Source organism: Leptonotus elevatus, chromosome 18 (assembly GCF_054856555.1).
Source record: "Leptonotus elevatus isolate MCC_2025b chromosome 18, RoL_Lele_1.0, whole genome shotgun sequence".
Classification (NCBI taxonomy): Eukaryota; Metazoa; Chordata; class Actinopteri; order Syngnathiformes; family Syngnathidae; genus Leptonotus; species Leptonotus elevatus.
The window spans coordinates 16,238,456-16,245,986 of NC_141256.1; the positions used below are offsets into that span (position 1 = coordinate 16,238,456).

At 42.9% G+C, this 7,531-nt stretch overlaps 1 protein-coding gene across 3 annotated transcripts in view; it reads right to left on the reverse strand.

The window, feature by feature from the left end:
• daam1b (dishevelled associated activator of morphogenesis 1b) overlaps window positions 1-6,607 on the reverse strand; it is a 43,122-nt gene extending 36,515 nt beyond the window's left edge. For all 3 annotated transcript variants that reach the window (XR_015090788.1, XM_086060967.1, XM_086060963.1), the window contains exon 1: window positions 6,478-6,607. The gene's annotated coding sequence lies outside the window, so the exon portion shown is untranslated. The remainder of the gene's footprint in view (window positions 1-6,477) is intronic.
• Window positions 6,608-7,531: the final 924 nt, after the last annotated feature.

Below are 7,531 nucleotides of genomic sequence, written 5' to 3' on the forward strand. Positions count from 1 at the left end.
GCACGCCGCTCTTTCGCAGCTGGATCTGATATGCGCACGCTTCCGCCACGGGCCAGGACGTCCTTTTTGGCGTCCTCTCACTTCCTTGAAAGCAATCAAAAGGCAACAGGATGTCGTCGTCGTCGCCGCGCCTCAAATTGGTCCGGTTTGGTTGGTTGTAATGATGAGCTGTATAGGAGTGTCGTATTTGTGTATTTGTGTATTTGTGCATTGTACGGTTTGTCGCTTTCAATACACAGAGGAAAGCGCATCTGGACTGAGGCTGTCCTTGCCCGCATTCGGAGGCATTCTATTTTACTACTCTCTATTCGCCACTCAAGTATTCAAAAGCTTGCTCATACCTGAAATTTTGGCTTGTAACGCAAAGCAAAACAGCAACAAAAGCATGTCAAATCATTCTTCCCCATTGAAGACAATGGAAATGCAATTAATCAGTTCCTCACCCTCCCACAAACGCAAAAATGTTTTGTTTTTTTTCTGTACAGTTGATTGGCAGTTGGCAAATCAGCTTCAAGGGACCAACTGATAAGTGAAGTCAATGTGAATTGATGGGTTTCGGATGTTGTGTCATCAAGTGGTGAATGTGTTTTTATTTTACTTGTATTATTCCTGCACTTTTTTTTACAAAAATAAATCTCTCACATTTTTCATGCCTCCCTCCCTAAGAACAATTGAGTAAACAATAAACCCCTCGAACCATCAGAAGACAAAAATTGACTACAAGGTTCCCTTCACAAGAACTTTGTGGAAAAACAGGCAAAAAGTCACAGAGCTTCAGAAAAATGTACAGTTGCGACGACCAACTGTACATTTTTGTGCATCGCGCTTCTGGTTTTTTTGTTTGTCCCGAGCCACGTTGAAGACACACATCAAGCGCACGGCCCTGCCTGTTATTTGCCGTACGTGTGGCAGCCTGAAGCCGACATTTGCTTCCAGAAAGAGCGGCTGGCGCGCGACCAACGCGGAATGAAACCGCCGCGGCGCTGATGCGCAGAAAATTGTTCTCCTTTCAGGTGTGCCAGGAGTGAATAATTAGCGGCAATCACGTGAGCGAGAGAAGAGGCATGCGAGGGTTGAAACATGAATCCCACTTGGGCCGTAAAAGCCTCCTCCCATCCTCCAACGCGCGCACGCACGCGCGCACGCACGCACGCGCGCACGCACGCGGCGGCGGCGGTGGGCAGGATAGCACTCACATGCTGCCTTTGTTCAAACCTCAGCGTGATCCATCTGAGGTTTGTCTCCGGAGCAATCACATACTTTTACTCCGTGGCAACGGCACAGTCTTACCTCAGAAAGTGTTTGTAGCGCAAGAAGAAAAAAAAAACAAGAAATAATTATTATTATTATTATTATTATTTTATTTTTTATTTTTTTTATTATTAATTTTTTTTTTAATCGCCGCATGTGCGAGCGCAGCGCGTTCAGATCGGCCTGAAATGACTTTGCCGGGTCACCCAGTTCTCGTTCTGGTTATAGCGCTGCGAGGGACCGCAGATGAAAAGGTCGCCTTGACTCCGAGGAGATGAACTTGCCCAAAAAAGTTTTCCCCCATTTACGGGTCAGTCGGAAACGGATCCCTCGTTTTAAAACGGGGGCTCCCCGATAATTGACTAACAGGGTAAGAAGAGATGAAATTGGGACACAAAAACGAATATAGCCGAGTAAGTATCACAAAGTGCAAGAAGCAAAAAAAAAGGTATCGGGCGACATCTTAAGTTCAGTGACGCAAACAAACACGCAACAATTCTGAAAGTAAGAAATTCCTTTGGGGGAAAAAAGTATGCCGCAAAACCTTGCTAGGAGCTAGCATCTGACGTAGCCGTATTCTCTCAATGACACGGCAATTTGGAAACTGAGAAAGTTTAGGCAAAAACATGCTACAATAAGTAGCTAGCAGCTAGCTCGAGACGATCACAAAAGTCTATATGTTCGCTCAAAAGACTGAAATACACGACAATTGGGTCTGGAGAAAAACGTGCCAAATCTAGCGCACGAAACCAACATGGCAGTCGCAAATACGCTACAATTCTGAAACTAAGAAATTAGTTTGGGGGGAAATGTATGCCACAAAACCTAGCTAGGAGCTAGCATCTGACGTAGCCGTATTCTCTCAATGACACGGCAATTTGGAAACTGAGAAAGTTTAGGCAAAAATATGCTACAATAAGTAGCTAGCAGCTAGCTCGAGACGATCACAAAAGTCTAAATGTTCACTCAAAAGACTGAAATACACGACAATTGGGTCTGGAGAAAAACGTGCCAAATCTAGCGCACGAAACCAACAAGGCAGTCAATGACGCAAATGCGCGACAATTCTGAAACTAAGAAATTATTTTGGGGGGGAAACGTATGCCACAAAACCTAGCTAGGAGCTAGCACCAGAAACCGAAGTAGCCGTCTTCACTCAATGACTCAAATAAACCACAATTTGGAAACTGAGAACGTTTAGGCAAAAACATGCTACAAAAAGTAGCTAGCAGCTAGCTCGAGAAGATCACAAAAGTCTGTTATGGTCACTCAAAGAAATATACGACAACTAGGAAAATGGCAAAACTATGCTACAAGTGTCAAACAAACACTTGCTAGCAGTTAGCTTGAGTCAAATACACAACAATTTGGAAACTGAGAGGGGGGGGGGGGGCACAAAAACACTCCACAAAAAGTAGCTAACAGGTGGCTCAAGAAACTAACGTATCAGTCCATAATTTGTCACTTTTGTTGCCGAAAGTTTGGTCCACACCGGATTCGGCTGAAAGGAACACCAGGAAGTAGAAACTTCATAAAATAAAACCAGTAACAGCACTAAACAGCTTCACAGAACGAAAACAACACGTCAGCTAATGTTGATATATTTGAAACGACTTATGACATCATCTTGACATTTCTAATAAAATGGCTAACAAGCCTCCGCGACGGCTCCGCAAGTCAGCACGCGGTCGCTCCTTCAAGATATGCAGAGTGCGAGCGGGTCACAAGCGCCGACTGGAGTGCGTTGCCCTTTGACCTCGAGAAAATCAGGAGGGTCAAGAGGCATCTGTCTTTTGGCCTTTGGGGGTGGGATAGTCAGTGGCGGGCAGTCTGAAGGTACTCAAGAAAAAAAAACAAAATTTGCTCGCGGCTAGCGCGAGACGCTAACGCAGCTAACGTCTGCCATCTTCTCAAACGCGCGACCATTTAGAACGAGAGCAAAAGCTTTGAGGCCCCGAACAAACTTTGCGCTTCATTAACGACGGCCGTTTGCGCCGTTAACGATTGCAACGACGAGGTCTGCGGCTCGGCAGCGATGCGCAGAATGTGAACTTGGTCTCGGGCGGGGCCGACAATGGCCGCCGACGGGCCCAGCTGTTCCAACAACGGGGACAAGTGCAAAGCCGGGGGGCCGGATTGGGGGCAGGGTGTGGCATGGAGGGGGGGGGTCGTGTGCACCATGGAGACGGAGCCTGCCCGGCTGGAGGAGGGATGCTAAATGAAGCCATTGTCCGGCCCGAACGAAGCACAAAAGAGGCCAAAACGGGCCGATTGTTGCAGTTGGAAGGACGGCGGCATCCATTCGGCGGCAACAAGTCACGCGGCCAACGCGGACGTTCGCCAACGCAGGTGGGAAGTAACAAAGTGCAAATTCCTCACATTGGATGTTGGCTTTTTTTCTTTTTTTTTTGGTGTCCAATCAGATTTTGGCCTCAACGTGTTGCCGTGTCAATCTCACGCGCTCACGACCTTCACAATCAGTCGCGCTGGCCGACGGCACTTCAAAATAAATTCATCAACAATGGGACCGTTTCTTTAGCCAATCGGATTTCTAATTTCCCTCACAGGGCCAGTTCCGCCTTTTTCCGTCCTCTGGTTGGTCAGAGCAAGCCAACAAACAAACAAATAAACAAACTTTCACAATCCGCGCACATTAATGTGATGACTTTTATTTACATTTATCATAAATAAATGCAAATTCTGAAACGCTCCAGATTACACGTTGTACTTTATAAAGCATGGCTCACTCTATTGTATTTTTTTTTTTTTTTTTTTTACTTAAGAAAGGAATTGAATGAATCCTGCATTTTTTTCACACTTGCACTTAAGTGCGAGAAATTGATCCGCCACCTGACATCCCGCCGCAATGGATCAGCAGCCTCAGCTGCGCTAACGGCGCTAAATTACATCCGCCGTCGAAAGGATCAGCAGACCTCCTCGCTCGACCCCCAATTTCGTTTGCTGCCCCCCCCTACTCCCCCCTCCCCCCTCCTCCTCCCCCGTGCTGGCCAACCATGAAGGACAACCCGCACCCCCTCAACTCTTTGTAATTGGAACGCTCGCAGTCCATTAACCTGCTTGGTCCGTTTACGAGCGCTGCTGACGAGCAGGAACAGGTACGAAAACGCTTAAGTTTCCTCAAAGCCTTCCTAAGAAATTGCTGATCTTGAAAAATAATCATAATACAAATTTACAGCAGTGCCTCATCGTTGCCTTTTTAGGATCTTGCTGGGTTTTCATCAGGAGGACGCAGATGGAGATTGACGAATATTCAAGGGAAGCATTTGTAACTAGGGGTGTCAAAATTGGAGCGTTCATTTATAAGTTTCTTTAATGCCACCAATTTATTGTTGTTGTTTTTAAACACGTGATTAATACTTGGAAAGCCTGTACCGAGGGAATTCCAGTCACAACGCAGAACCTCAAAACTTAGCAGTAACAAATTGAATAATAATGCGTGTTTGTGGAGATTTCGCCATTTTAAAAATGTGCCGTAAATTTCACAATTTACTTCATGTTAAAGATTAGATAGCTCTCAATACGAAAAGAAAAATGCGCTGAGCTGTCACCAATGTCTTACAAATGCAATTATGCCATCTAGTGGCAGAAAAATGACCTCAACACAAATCAATACCACACTGTACAGTACATCCTTTTAATTTTAACTCAATTTTATGAATTATAAGGAAATCAATGACTAAAAGATGCAGCCATAGTAGTTTAACGCTTTGTTTTTTTTTTTTACACTTTATTATTATTATTGCACATTTAGAACAGATATCAAATTTGCGATTAATCTTGAGTTAACTATTGAAGTTCTGCGATTAATTCAGATTAAAAATTTGTAATCGCATATATATATGTGAAATAATCGATAAAAAAAATAGTAACAGTCCCAGTGTGGATAAAACTGGCAAAGCAAAGAGCACCTTAGCAGCAGGTGTGTACGGTCACAACAAAAGACGAATGGCCGATGCAGACAATGTTTGGCCAAAACAAAAAGCACATTGCTCATGGTGTCGGTCGCTAATTAGGTAGCTAAGCTTCCTCACAAGGCGGCGGTCGGTCCGCTTGCAAGCACGTACAGGCCCGGGCCTCCACACAGCACAAAACATTTCAATTGGGAGGAATGCCGGCAAGTCGCTGAAACGCGCCAGACTGAGAACGGGCCAACCCAAGCGATGATTACGCGTCTGCCACGTGACAAAACACACAAATAATTGTTGCTTGAAGTCACAATTGCTGTTAGGAAACTATCAGATTGGTTCTTATTTGATTTAAGATTGATTCGAGAAGAGATGGGATTGCCGTTACTTTGTTTTTATGTTTAAAAAAAAGATCCAACTTGTTACTCTGCTTGAATTAAGTTTCATTTAGTTGTTGCTTTGCTTCAATAAACGAAAATATTTTTGCTTTTTTATGCATGCAGGAAGATTAAACTCAACACACACAAAAAAAATCACAATCTGCCTTTACTTTGTTTTTATGTTTAAAAAAAAGATCCAACTTGTTACTCTGCTTTAATTAAGTTTCATTTAGTTGTTGCTTTGCTTCAATAAACGAAAATATTTTTGCTTTTTTATGCATGCAGGAAGATTAAACTCAACACACACAAAAAAAAATCACAATCTGCCTTTACTTTGTTTTAATAAACGCGAATACAATTTTCTGAGGTTTTTTTTTTTTTTTTTTTTACGTTTCTGGTGACGCCAAACTTTGTTCAACTCTAAATGTTTCCACTTTTTTGTGACACGTTGTTTGCAATAACAACAACAGGTGCATTCGCATACGCAGACACGCTTTCGATACGAAGGCGGACGATATCATGAAAAAGCGTCAGTTGGTCAGCAGCACCCTGACAAGCAGCTTTTCTTTTGTGTCCGATGAAATATGATCAAAAGTCACATCTGGTGATGCTCGCTGCCAGGAAGTAGACGGTGACACCTTGATTCGGATTCGACGCAGCGTCGAAGCTTCGTCTGGGTCGAGCAAACAAACATTTCAACACATCCACACTTCGCGTTTGGACAACCGAACAAAAAAAAGGTTCGGTGAAGTTTCATCGAGGTGATAAATGCGCCAGTTCACCAGGCAAGCCAAGCCGGGAGGGAACGCATGACCGTCGGTGTCCGGCCACAGACGTCACCGCCGACCGAGCGATTCCACGCTTACAAGAACAACCGCCGTTTACACACACACATACAAAAAGAAAATAACTTATTTTACCTTGTTCTGTTGAGCATTCTCCTCCGCGAGCTCACCGGGCCGGTAGGAAAACTTGGACGAACACACGGGAGCGAGCGAGGGAGGCTCCAGGAGAGGCGACGAGATGCTTTTAACTGACTGCCTGAGCGAGCGAGCCTGGTTGGTCGCTCTCGCGTGATGTCATCGATGCCCCCCCCCCCCGATCGGCTCTGCGCATGCGCCAAACTGGATCACAAGGAAGTCGAATGTAAACAGTTCATTCAGCGGTCACGACAGTACGTACGTACGCGTGGATTTGCAAAAAGGGCGTTTTGTTCGTTCGTCTTGCAACGATTGGTTTGTGAGTGTCGTTTTATTTAGTGCTGCATTGTTATTACCCAAAACTACAAATTCATATTTATTCAAATTTTATGTGTTTTTTTTACTCAACTCTAGTATTTATAAAGCAAAAATAGGCATCTAACAGCCAGATCGAATACAAAACAGAAAATAAGAGTTTAATTTAAATCTAATAACAATGATGGTAAAATATTATTTTGTAATTATACACCAGCTCCCTTCACATTTTTATTTTTAATTACATTTTTAACATTATATATTTTATTCGTATGTACAAGGTTAAAGGAAGATTTATTTATTTTTTTAATAGAAAAAAATGAAGTGAAGTGTATATATATATTTAAAAAATATTGGAAATGTGGCAGTCAAAACTGAAAATGAAAACTAATTATCGCACTCTTGTGCATTGTTAGTTTCTTTATAAATCAAAGACTAAGGATAAATTATTTTGTTAGAATCTCTAGAAAAGTGTATTTGTTAATAAACCTTTTATCCATGTAGTGTTTTTTTTTATTATTATCTTAATTTGGTGCTGGTAAGTAGTCTGAAAATGTAGCAGTCAAAACCTAGAAAGGGAGAACAAAAAATCATTGCACGGATGCTTTGTTTTAAGACAACACAGCTCTGGGGGGGGAATATTGACTGCAAAATGATCACCTTTTCGGAATCTACTATTTTTATTGTAGATATTTGTTCCAGTAATGATTTTTTTTTTTTTCTAATGCAGTTTGTATGG